Source organism: Ailuropoda melanoleuca, chromosome 5, assembly GCF_002007445.2.
Source record: "Ailuropoda melanoleuca isolate Jingjing chromosome 5, ASM200744v2, whole genome shotgun sequence".
In the NCBI taxonomy this organism is placed as follows: Eukaryota; Metazoa; Chordata; class Mammalia; order Carnivora; family Ursidae; genus Ailuropoda; species Ailuropoda melanoleuca.
The window spans coordinates 67,626,867-67,640,337 of NC_048222.1; positions in this window are offsets into that span (position 1 = coordinate 67,626,867).

A 13,471-nucleotide genomic window follows, 5' to 3' on the forward strand; every position below is an offset into this window, starting at 1 on the left:
TAATAACTCCTCTTGCCTGGATTTGGGGGTCCAGAGCCATGTAGCCATTTGTGCACGCCACATACCTTGAAATTCTGAAGGCATCTCAAACACAACTTTTTAAAAATGAAGCTCATTTTAATGTCCTTTTAGGTATGCTTCCTTTCTTGGAAATGGCACTAGCTACCACATGTCCTTTCCATCCTTCCTCGGTGATAACCAATCACCAAGTCTTACCTATTACGCTGAGAAATATGCTACTGTCACTATATAGGTCCTTTCTTTCATTATCTTTTGAGGCAAAATCGTTATATAACCTATGGTTTGGTGTACAACCTTGTAATTCAACATCTGTGTGCTCCTCAAAGTGGTCACCACTGAAGTATAGTTATCATTCATCACCATACAATCAGCCCCTTCACCTTTTTGCCCACCTCTCACCCCCCTTCCCCTCTGGCAACCACCAATCTGTTCTTTGTATCTATGAGTTCATTTTTGTTTTGTTTGCTCATTTTTTTAAAGATTCAAGTGAAATCACTTGGTATTTGTCTTTCTCTATCTGACGTATTTCATGTAGCATAATATTCTTTAGGTCCATCCATGCTATCACAAATGGCAAGGTTTCATTCTTTTTTATGGCTGAGTAATATTCCATTATATATATACACCTCACATCTTCTTTATCCATTCCTCTATCAATGACATTTAGTTATTTCCATTTCTCATCTATGTAAATAACACTGCAATGAACATGGGGGTTCATACATTTTTTTTTGAATCAGTGTTTTTACGTTCCTCAGATAAGTAACCAGAGTGGAAGAGCTGGATCATAGGGTAGTCTAATCTTTTTTTTTTTTAATTTTATTTTATTATATTATGTTAATCACCATACAGTACATCCCCAGATTCCGATGTAAAGTTTGATGCTTCATTAGTTGCGTATAACACCCAGTGCACCATGCAATACGTGCCCTCCTTACTACCCATCACCAGTCTATCCCATTCCCCCACCCCCTCCCCTCTGAAGTCTTCAGTTTGTTTCTCATAGTCCATAGTCTCTCATGTTTCATTCCCCCTTCTGATTACCCCCCTTTTCTTTATCCCTTTCTTCCCCTACCGATCATCCTAGTTCTTATGTTCCATAGATGAGAGAAATCATATGAATTGTCTTTCTCTGCTTGACTTATTTCACTTAGCATTATCTCCTCCAGTGCCGTCCATGTTGCAGCAAATGTTGAGGGTAGTCTAATCTTAATCTTTTGAAGAATCTCCATACTGTTTTCCAGACTGGCTGTACCAACTTACATTCCCACCAATTCCCTTCCTCCACATCCTTTCCAAGACTTGTTATTTTTGGTGTCTTTGTTGATGTTGTTGTCATCGTTGTTTTGGTAACAGCCAGTCTAACTGGTGTGAAGTGATATATCATTGTGATTTTGATTTATATTTTCTTAACAATTAGTGATACTGGTCATTTTTTCATGTGCCTATTGGTCATCTGCATGTCTTCTTTGGAAAAATGTCTATTCAGGTCTTATACCAATTTTTAAATTAGATCATTTTTGTTATTGTTGTTGAGTTGTATGAGTTCTTTATATATTTTGGATATTAATCCCTTGTAAGATATATGATCTACAAAAGTCTTCTCCCATTCACTTGTTTGCCTTTTTGTTTTGATAATGGTTTCTTTTACTATGCAGAAGCTTTTTAGTTTGATGTAATCCCATTTGTTTATTTTTGCTTTCGTTTCCCTTGCCTTTGGAGGCAGATCCACAAAAATACCTCTAAGATCAATGTCAAGGAGCTTACTGTCTCTGTTTTCTTCTAGGAATTTTATGGTTTCAGGTTTAATATTCAAGTCTTTAATCCCATTTTGAGTTAATTTTTGTGTATGGTATAAGATAGTGGTCCAATTTTGTTCTTTCACATGTGGCTATACAGTTTTCCCAGCACTATTTTCCCTACAACTAAGAGACAGTCTTTTCCCATTGTATGTTCTTGACTCCTTTGTCATAAATTGTCCATATATGTGTAGGTTTAAATCTGGGCTCTCAATTCTATTCCATTGATCTGTGTGTCTGTTTTGATTACTATATCTTTGTAGTGTAGTTTGAAATCAGGGTACATGAAAACTCTAGCTTTGTTCTTCTTTCCCAAGATTGCTGCTGTGGGATCTTCTGTGGTTCCATACAAACTTTAGAATTATTTGTTTAGTTCTGTGAAAAATGCCATTGGAACTTTGAGAGCAATTGCATTGAATCTGTAGGTTGCTTTGGATAGTATAGGCATTTTAACATTATTAATTCTTTTAATCCATGAGCACTGATTATCTTTCCATTTATATGTCTATTCTTCAATTTCTTTCATCAGCGTCTTGTAGTTTTCAGTATATAGGTCTTTCAGCTCCTTGGTTAAATTTATTCCTGGGTATTTTATTCTTTCTGATGCAATTGTAAATGAGATTATTTTCTTAATTTTTTGATGGAATCTTTCAGGGTTTCTATATATACCATCATGTCATCTGCAAATAGTGACAGTGCTCATTTTTTCTTACCAGTTTGGATACCTCATATTCCTTTTTCTTGCCTAATTGCTCTGGCTAGGACTTCCAGTACCATGTCAAATAAAAGTTGCAAGAGTGTGCATCTTCACCTTGTACTTGAGCTCAGAGTAAAAACTTCCAACTTTTTACCATTGAATATGATGTTAGCTGTGGGTTTGTCATACATGGACTTTGTTATGTTTAGGTACATTCCCTCTGCACCCACTTTGTTGAGTGTTTTTATCATAAATGGATGTTGATTTTTGTCAAATGCTTTTTGTGCATCTATTGAGATGATCATATGATTTTTATCTTTCATTTTGTTAATGTGCTGTATCACATTGATTGATTTGCAGATGTTGAATCATCCTTACATCCCTGAAATAAATACTATTTGACCATAATGTATGATCTTTTAATGTACAATTGAATTTGGCTTGCTCATATTTTGTTGAGAATTTTTGCATAATGTTCATTAGTGATATTGGCCTGTAATTTTCCTTTTTGTGGTGTTCCTTATCTGGTTTTGGTACCAGTATAATTTTGGCTTCATGAAATGAGTTTGGAAATGTTTCCTCCTCTTCAATTTTTTGGACAAGTTTGAAAAAGATAGGTGTTAAATCTTTGAATGTTTGGTAAAATTCACCAGTGAAGCCATTTGGTCTTAGACTCCTTTTTCTTCTTTATTCCACTAGTCTCCTAATGAAATTCCTGCAATAAGGTGTCTCTATTTCAGTTTTCTACACTGAAACCAAGGTGATTTAAAAAAAAATACAAGCACAAGTCTCTTTGAGATGTTCTTGCTTACTTTGCAGTTTCATTTCTTTCTTCTATCTCCTGATAAACTCTACATACATTCAAATTAATAGATCTCATTTATTAATTACATACTACATGCTAAGCACCAGAAAGGGTCCTTTGCAGCCCTATAGGAGAGGTATTATCATTTCAGATCAGAAAAATTAGAGAAGATAAATAACCTTTTTAATACCATAAGACTGACAATGCACAGAGAGAGGTCTTTTTGATTTCAAGGTTATCCTTTTTAAAAAATGAGCAAGGAGTTAAAAAGAGAGAGAGGAAGAGGCAAACCAAGAATCAGACTTTTAACTATAGGGAACAAACTGATGGTTACCAGAGGGGAGGTGGGTGAGGGGATGGTTGAAATAGGTGATGGGGATTAAGGAGTGCACTTGTAGTGATGAGCAGTGAGTGCTGCATAGAACTGTTGAGTCACTATATTGTACACCTGAGACTAATATTATGCTGTATGTTAATTAACTGGAATTAAAATAATTTTTTTAAAACTGCTATATGATATGTATACCAAAAAAGTACAGGTTTTTAGTCTACAGTTTGGACAAATATATACACCCCAATCAAAACTTAGACTTCATTTGTCACCCCCAAATTACCCTTTAATTTAAAAAATGACCCATCATTTTCATGCAGTGAAAACACATATTTTAAATGCTCAATTTTGAAGGCCATTGTTTTTGCCCTTTACCCTCCTTGCACCACACCTGCCTAGTTCTTTTAAGTTAATATACAAGGGAATACGCATTTTCCTATGTTGAGATGCCCATACTCCTTCTGATAACATCTACTCTGATAACATTTTCTACATTTCATTTCTAACATTATACCCTTTCCTAAGCCTCTCTCATACCCAAACCCCCACCAGTAAACTTTTCTCAATTATCACCTAGTAATTGTCACTTTTAACTTTTTATTCATTTATCACTCCCAGTGAAGTCTAGAGTCTAGAAGTGTCCACAATCTCTTGTTTGTATTCTTTGCTGAGCATCTAATCTCTTGACAGGCACATAGTTAGTGTTCAAGACATATTTGTTGAATAAACAAGTTCGTGATGCTAAAGGCATAGGTTAGTGCCTTGTAAGTCATGTGTGAAGTTGAGATTTTATGCCAAGGCAACAAAGATCTGTTAGAGGTTTTACACAAAGGAATGCCATGATTATCTGTGTTTTAGAAACATAACTGACAGCATTGTAAAGAGTATAAAACAGTAGTGAAAAGAATAGTTATAGGGAGTCGAGTTGGGAAATCATTGCAGAAGTCCAAAAAAGAGAATATAAGGATATTGGTTAAATGAATGAAATTGGGAAAGCCCAGAGTTCAAAAATCATTTCTGAGAAATACTCTCCAGACCTCAATGGGGGAAATAAAGAAGAGTCAAGGATACTCCATGGTCTTTGGTTGAGTGAAAATAAACAGCTATGCCATTAACGGAAGAAGGAAAACAGAATAATTGGGCAAATTAATCTTAAGGTACATAGGTATAACACAAATAGATTGGAAATGAAATGGGAATATTAGCCAAGATATCAGAAGAGCAGTCAGGGCCGAGAAATGCAGCAGTTGTGCTGGATAGTTTCCATTTACTCCTCTAGATACACTCTCTAACTTTCTCTGTTTTAGAATCCTTACCTATTTGGATTCCATGATTGCATTTTGGCTTCCAGTTGGGTTTAGACAATTACTGGTACAAGAAAAAAATTAAAGGGCAGGAAGAGAGTGAGTTTGGGATTTTTACTGCATGACTTCTGCCCTTTCAGGTCAGCTGCATCCCTCTTCCAAAGGACAGAACTCTTGCCCAGTGACCTCCTTGAGGCAGCTACTGTACAGATTCCAGTAAAGACTCCCCCTAATGCCCTCTTACCCTTTCAGGCCCAGGGGGGAATGAGCCTGGGATACTAACCATTCCGTGCTGGTTTCCCTTGGGCCTGCCCATACCATGGTAAATAGTCTTATTAAAATCTCCTAAATTACTCCATTTGAGAGTGCCATATGTTTCCTGCTGGGACCCTAACTGACATGTACAGATGGTACCTGAAGTCCTAGGAGACAAAATCACCAAAGGAAAGAAGGTAGAGTTAGAAGAGTACATGTAGGATACCAAAAATGAATTTAAATTCCTTACTCAAGACATTTGCAGAGAAATTAGTTCTAGAGACGGCAAGCAGAACAGAGTCAGGGAAGGAAAGGGTTTCCAGAAGACGTCAGCAGTTTCAGATATGACAGGGAACTCTACCAGAATGAGAATTGATGTAGATTCCTAGCATGCTTAGGCATCTTTCTTAGACACTTACAGTGTTATAGGTGACTTAAAAAAAAAAAGATTTATTTATTCATTTGAGAGAGAGAGAGTGAGTTTGTAAGCACAAGTGGGGGGGAGTGACAGAGGGAGAGAATCTCAAGCTGACTCCCTGCTGATCACAGAGCCTGATGCAGGGCTCAACCCATGAGATCATGACCTGAGTTGAAATCATGAGTCTGACACTTAGCTGGCTGAGTCACCCAGGTGCCCCCTGAGGATGCTACGGAGAGTGGTTTTGGTATAAGCAGCGGGGGTGGTGGTGGTGGCTAGAGGCATGACTGCCATGTGTGGAGGCTGGGTTGGGAGTTGAGAGAGAGGAAGCATAAGCGTAGAATACTTATTCAGGAGTTTGGGGAAAGAGAAGAGCAATGTAGGGTAGTACTGTGATGGAGAAATAGTGTAGAAAGGTTTTTAAAGATGAAGAGGAAAAGTGCTTGCCTAAAGCCTATTAGAAAAAAGTGAGATTGAAGATCTAAGAAGGAGTGGATGGACAATTTCATGCAAGAGGAAAGATGAGAGGATGAGCTTTTCATAGAAGAGACCATCTTTCCCTCAAATGTCAATAAGTTTGTAAAAATTGTGTGAGCCCTCTCTCTTGCCTCATAACCCCCTCTACACATCACTAGCACATGACTGCCACCATTACTTTGCAATTGTCTGTTTACATTTTTTTGTCTTCCTGTATAAACTGATACTCCAAGATGGGGTATGTATCTTATTCTCACTATATCCTCAACATTTTGTATATAGGAGAAAATGATTGTTTTTTTAAAGTTGAAGATTTGCCAACATCTTAGGTTTAAAGGTAGCGTAGTTGAGGGATGTCCTAACAGATGGTTTTATTTTTCCGTGAAACAAGGGGTTTAGTCTGGTTGAAATTGAGGAACATAAAGAAAGATAAAAAGCTTGAGGGAAAAGGCAACAGTTTAAAACTGCTGTAGTTGAAAATATTCTGATTTTTACTCAGCAAGTAAAATTTAGATATTAATTTGACTTGCCATGACTTGCCTACAGAGAAGAAAATGAATTAATGAGCTGATATGAGAATTCTGGTCATGTTTATTTTTTTTGACTATGAACTTTTGATTTGATTAAGGTGAATGAGTCTCTCTGTGCCTTATCAATTCGGGTGAATAGTTACAATTGCCTTCTAGACTCCATAACCAGTCCCTGGGCCAGGGACACACTCGGAAGGAAAGTCCTGCAGCTCTGAGACCTTCCCTCAACAGCTGGTGGACTTCTTCTCTCCGCTTGCAGCCCGGTGGACATCACTTTATTTTGGGTCTTTATGTATCATATACACTGTATGACCATGGGATCGATTTTCATATGTGGCCAATTCAGTCAGTCCTCAGTAGTGGTTATCTTATAAAATTGTTTTCTGTATTGCCAGAGGGGAGTATGGAATTTTAACATGGCCTCTCTCTGAATATATATAGATAGATATTCAGAATATAAGCACAATTATTTCTTAACTGCTCCCAAAGAGGACTTGAGGTGTCTATTCTATTTTGTTTTACCTATCCCCTTTTCCATACGGGCAGAAATTAGATTTTTTCAGGGCATTTAACGTGCATCGAAGGAGAGGCAATGTACTACAGTAACGAAGAGCAGAGACGCCGGCTCCAGTTAAGATCCTGGATCCGTTGCATCCGTTGAGATCCTGGCTCTACCATCGAACAGCTGTATGTGCGTGGGCACCGTACATAAGTTCCCTGGACCACAGTGTCTGCCTCCCAATTAAAAACGGAGATAATATTACCTACCTCAGAGATTGTCATGACGATGACAAGTCAGTATATGGAAAGCATTTCAACTAGTAATTAGAACACCGTTACATGCTAAAATTATTATTAAATCCATTAACTCTTACTATTTCTTTAAAATACATTGCTATAAAACAGCCTACCAAAATATCATTAAATTATTCTATGACTCAGTGTACCCATTTAGTAACATAGGTAACAGGTAGAAGGTATTTTTTCCGTTAGGTGCTGTGCTAACAACTTTATTATATGTGTTTTCATAGGAATATTTAACAGAAGAAATTGAGGCTGAGAAAGATTATGAAATCACCCAACGTCAAATAGTTGGTTAAGTGAGATTAGAACTAGGTAGTTTGACTCCAAACATAGACTTAATCACAAAACTACATTGTCTTTTCCTCACACAAATATTTTCCTCGTTGGGCAAAAATGTCAGTCAGGATATGATTAGGCTTAGTTAAAACTTACAAACAAACTAATGACATTTTTAGTAGAAACTACTAGAGAATAGTGACTGCTTTTCTCAGAGCTGTTATATTTTGTCTTTCTGAGGAATGCTAGTAAATTTTGTCAGCTTTATTTAATTTAGGATTCAGATGTTTAGAGTAATATTTCTCAGCTTTCACTTTAGAACACACTCAACTCCCTGAACCTTTGAAAGACCATTTACAAACCTGATCTTTTTTCCCTTGTGGATGAAGAGTGTCTACTGATTTAATGTACATGAATTAATTTTTAAAAGTAGAGATTTACAAGATGGTCATAAACACTTCCTCCAGGTGGAAATTTTCAACTCAGGAAGACACAAGATTTAGAAAATTTAAACAGCAATTAGTTTGCTCATGCAAAGAAGGAGGAAAAAAATCCTTGATGTTCTCATTCCTCTGTATCTCTAATGTACTTGCCTTTAAAAGAAATTCATCCTCTCATAAATCATGTTGCATGTCACAAATTATCTCACTCTGAATCCATTGCATCTTATGAAGAAGTAACCATAATATCTTTTTTCACTGTGTAAAAGAAAGTTCTCTCTCCCTCCCTTCCCCCCTCCCGCCTCTCTCTCTCCCTCTCTCCTTCCTTCCCTCTGTCCCTTTTCTTACTCTCCCTCCCTCTCTCTCTGTCTCTCTCTCTGTCTCTCTGTCTCTGTCTCTCTCTCTCTCTATATATATATATATGTATATATTAGCATTTGTAAATAATTTTCCTGGTTTCTAGCTAATAGTTTACTCTAGACAGTGGCAAAATATCTACGAGACTGTTATTTGTAATTTCTGATGCATAAGTTTGATTATAACTGGTTTTATAATCACAAGCTTTACTTTTCTAAACATTTCCTGCTATGATATAAGAATTTTAAAATAGAATATGTCTCACAGATTCAAAACCAGGTCTGTTCTGCTTCCTTAAGCACTGGGAATTTGGGCTACTATTTCTAAGGCTACAGATGAGCTGGGGAGCACTGACATGGAGGAAAGATATGAACTTTGGGTACAGATAGACCCCGGTTTGAGTTCTGGCCCCATCACTTATTACCTATCAATTTATGCAAACATTATGTATTTAATCTGTTAGACTCTCAGTTTCCTCTGGATTTAATGGGGACATTAATATTTACCTCTTTCATTGATGTGAGGGACAAATGCAAGAACGTATTTTAATGTGTCCAGTACCGTTAATAACACATGTTAGGTGCCCAGTAATGTCAGTTCTGATCTCTTGGCCAACACGACCTTCACACCAGCTAACTCTGGTGGTGGTAGTGTTTGAAGGGACGAGAGGGAGAATATCTTCTTGCCATGTGCCCAAACACTCAAAACAGTTTGGAACATGAAGGGAATGGACTTGATTCTAATTGGAAGCACTGTGATATAATGGTATGGGGAAGATTTTTAAATTAGAGAGGTAGGTATGAATTTCATCTCTCTATTCAACTAAAAGTGGGATTTAAGTCATTATTTAATTTATAGGAACTTTAGCTTTCTCAACCATAAAATGTGGATAATAATACATACCTCTAGGCCTTAAGGTGAGAATTAACCAAAGGAAAGCTTCTTAACACAGTGCCCAGAGAAGACATGAATCCTAACTTCTTACCTGGAAAAGCAGTAACATCTGTATCATCAGGGGGTGGGGGGTTGGGGGGATGATTTCTATACCATGGTTTATCTGTACCTGGAACCAAGAGCAAACGAGTAGGGTGGGGAAGCTATGGGTGCCATTTTTGCCTTGTTAACTCGATCACCGAGTAGGCATTGCCTGTTTTCATTGCCTGGCATTATGAATCTCATGTCAATTGGATCACATTGGTAGGTTAGGGCAGATTAGGATTGATGGTCTAATTTCTATGGTTAAAATAGACGATGAACTGCTATGCTATTTCTCTAAAAATAATAGTTACTAATTCATGGCTGCTTACTTCGCTCTACATTTTTTACCCAAGGATTAGCTAATCACCTTTGAAACCTTTCAAAGAAATCAGAGGCCTGAAGAGCTCAAGATTACACAGTTTATAAACGGCAGAACCAGAAGACAGACACAGACCTATCTGAGAGCTCCCCTTCCTACCCCACCTAGTTCTCTGCACTTTCCCACCTGGGTCTTCGATTTCCCACTCCATCAACCCCAGGTGGACGAGGTCCCTCCTGACTGTAAACCTTCATAGCACTTTGTTTTCACCTTTCACACAGCTCCTATATATTTCTATTAGTTATTAAAGTCATTTGAATTCTTGTATCATTTTCCTAAATCAACAATAAATTCCTTGAGAGGAGGGACACTGTCACATACTGTTGTATCAATCAAGTCCTTTTTTTTTTTAAAGCTTTTTACAATATGGAAATTTAATTATCTCACCAAACAAGAAGTCTAGATGTAAAAAGTGCCAGAGTGTAGCAATTTAACAGTTTCATAAAAGGCCCAAACTCTTTCTCTTTTCTCTCCATCATATTTAGTGTATTAGACTTTTAGCTTTTCACCTGTCAGTTGCAAGATGCCTATCACAGATCCAGGCATTTGGTTATTGTTCAAAGTAAGAAGAGTGGGGAAGGACAACACAACTGAGCTGTCTACTCATGCCTGTCCCCTATGAGACAAGATAACCCTCTCAGGAGCTCCCTGATTTACCTCCTTTATATTCCATCCCAGTACTTGGACCCTATGTAGGTCTTCGAGCATTGAAACACTACCGTGGCTCTAAATTTCCTCAAATGCAGAGATTTATGGCTGAAGAATTTAAAGGCCCATTTCGAGCCTTAATGAGAGTTCCGTGTGATGGTAGGTAGAGGACCAGGAAGCTAGGGGCATACATGCATACTGCATAGCTGTTGAAGGCCCCTTCCAAGAAGCTGTGCCCATTTCCCTACAGCAACTTTATAGCACTTGAAATTTAAAGTCACAAACTGCAAGATGGTGCCGATCTTTAGGATTGCCTGCAATTAGTCAAGCCCTCCAATGTTACTGAATACCTAGGGTCTACCTTAACTTCTTTTGTGATGAACAAGGTGGATTGTGTATGTTTCCTACTGAATTATTACCCCTTACATTCTTGAGAGAGTCTTTGTTGACAGCTGACTTGTAGACCCAAGCATATGTTTAGTTATAGTTCCCTCAGGTGCCAACAATAGGTAGAATAAACTTTAAAGATGTTTCAGGTGAACAGCATTTCACCCTGAACCTTGGTACAAGTTGTGAGTCAATTATTTATAAGCAGAACCCAATTTGTTTAAACCTCATTGACCTTTAATACAGTTATGACATGTGTCTTGACTTGATTCTTCCCTCTATTGATTTGGTCTGGAAAAGTAAAACAAGAGGTGAAATGGCCCCTCAGGGTAAGTTAAAATTGTAGGTTACGGCCATGTTAAATTGCTTTAGTATACTTTGTGTCCTTTAGAGTCAGAAAATGAAGCAATAAAGTAAGTTGATGTAAGTAATTCTTGTTTTTAAAAGGACCTTGAAGTGCTCTTAACAATATCATGGATTTGATAAGATCTGTTTTAGACTTCTTAATTTAAAATGAACATAAAGATGGTAAGGCCGAAAGAATGTTGAAATACTGGTGTTGTGCTAACAGGTTTGAAACTGAATTCGTGGGAGAGGACCGATAGGAATTCTTCACTATTGTCTGCCATACTTGGGGAAAATTAAAGCAGCAGTTTAATTTAACTGCTAGGAATTTCCTGGGGGGCATATCCAGGTGTACAAAATATTTAGGAGGGTTTCAAAAGTTTTTACTCATTACTTATGTGTTATCAAGTTCAGACAGTGTTTAAAACTCAGGCGATTTTCAAGTTTGAAATGTTCATTTTTGTGACAGGCAAACCTATTAAATCTGAGTGTTCACAGCTTTTTCCTCTCTCTTACCCCTTCCCATATTTGTCTGTAATTATTGTGGTATTGACGGGCTAAGTGGGGGGCTGGAGAAGACAGAAAGAAAACATTAATTCTCATAGAAAAGGAGAGAGAGCATCATTAGTTGGAGAAAAGAATGCACTGTTTGGGGAGTAAAAATGAAGAAAAAGGACAAGAACCAACAAGGGAATGTGAGCTGGGTTTGGGACAGAATACTGTGATGTTTAGAGAAAGGGGGAGGAGGAAGAGTTGAGTAGGGTTCATACGGAGAGAAATAAAGAAAGCTGATTTCAAAATATGTTATGATGTATGATGAATGGTGTGCTTTGAGATAATTAGATATTTGTTTAAATTGTTCTTTCAAGGTAAGAACAAACTGGTTTGGCTTTATGCTGGTCCCTATTATTATCCTTGAAGTTGTCATTTCTTGCATTTTAAAGTCCTTTCTTTCTTACATACTGATAATAACCATTCTATTGATTGATGACCTGTAAGGGAAGTGTGTAACAAAAAGGAAGAGATTCCGAGCTGGATGAAATGGGATTGGAAGGGGAGTAGCTTTAGAGCACGCAAATGCTGGAGCAGAATCGGAGGCTTTTTGAGATAAAGGGCCAATTTGGGGGAGAAGCTTGTCGTTCCCAGGACCTCAGAAACCACTTAAAAGTTGCTTCTTTGGTTTCGGTTTATGCTTCTATGATTTGATTCCAGAGCTCCATTTGCACCACTAATAAACGAGCGGCTAGGTTAAGCCTTGGAGAGCTCTGCATAGTGTGATGTACTGATTTAGAAATTCCATGCTCTGGAGATTATCAGTCAGCCATACAGAGCCTCTATGAGGGTGCTGGAATTAAGGACTGTGAGGAGCCATGCATGAACGGGCGACTATTGCTTTAGAACTAGGGTTGAGGTCACGAGTTTGAACCAAGAAATCACAATTCTTTTGGTCAAGAACTCTGAACTCTGTTGTTGTCATCAAAAATAGCACAACATGTAGGAGGGAGTCGGTATCACTTTTGAGTTAGCCTTTCGAGCTTCCTACTCTGAAGAATCATTCCATGGGATCCACTTCAGCTCTGTTGATCGGGCTCTGTCTTCTTTCTGTGTCTGCCAACCATCTCTGTGCAAACACACAGAAAACATTTCTTGAATGCTGGTGATGTGAAAGCTCTGTACTAAATGCAACGGGGCCTACTCTCCAAGTTCATCCTCTAGTCAGTGATACACATAAGACCACTAAGAGTGGTTTCCAACAATGATTTGCAGATTGCCGCAGCTCTTTGGAACTTCACATGTGTTATCTGAGTTGTTGTAAGAATAATCCTGCAGGACTGATGATGTGTATACGTCTGTTGCTGTTACTTTGATGACAAAAACAGAAAATTCAGGGGCACCTGAGTGGCTTAGTCAATTAGGCATCCTGAGCTATCAGCTCAGGTCTTGATCTCAGGGTTGTGAGTTCAAGCCCCACGTTGGGCTCTATGCTGGGCATGGAGTCTACTTAAAAAATAATAAAATAAACATTAAAAAAAAACAACAGAAAATTCAGATTCATGGAGGTTCAGAAACTTGTCTACATTGTTTGGCTAAAGCTCATGACCTACATCTTCTGGTTTCAAATCTCATGTCCTTTAAAATGGAATTGCATTGAATTGAAATGACTGAAAAGTAATGTAGTTTTAAAAGGTGCAGGAATAATTTTGGATGCAGTTGTTAAGG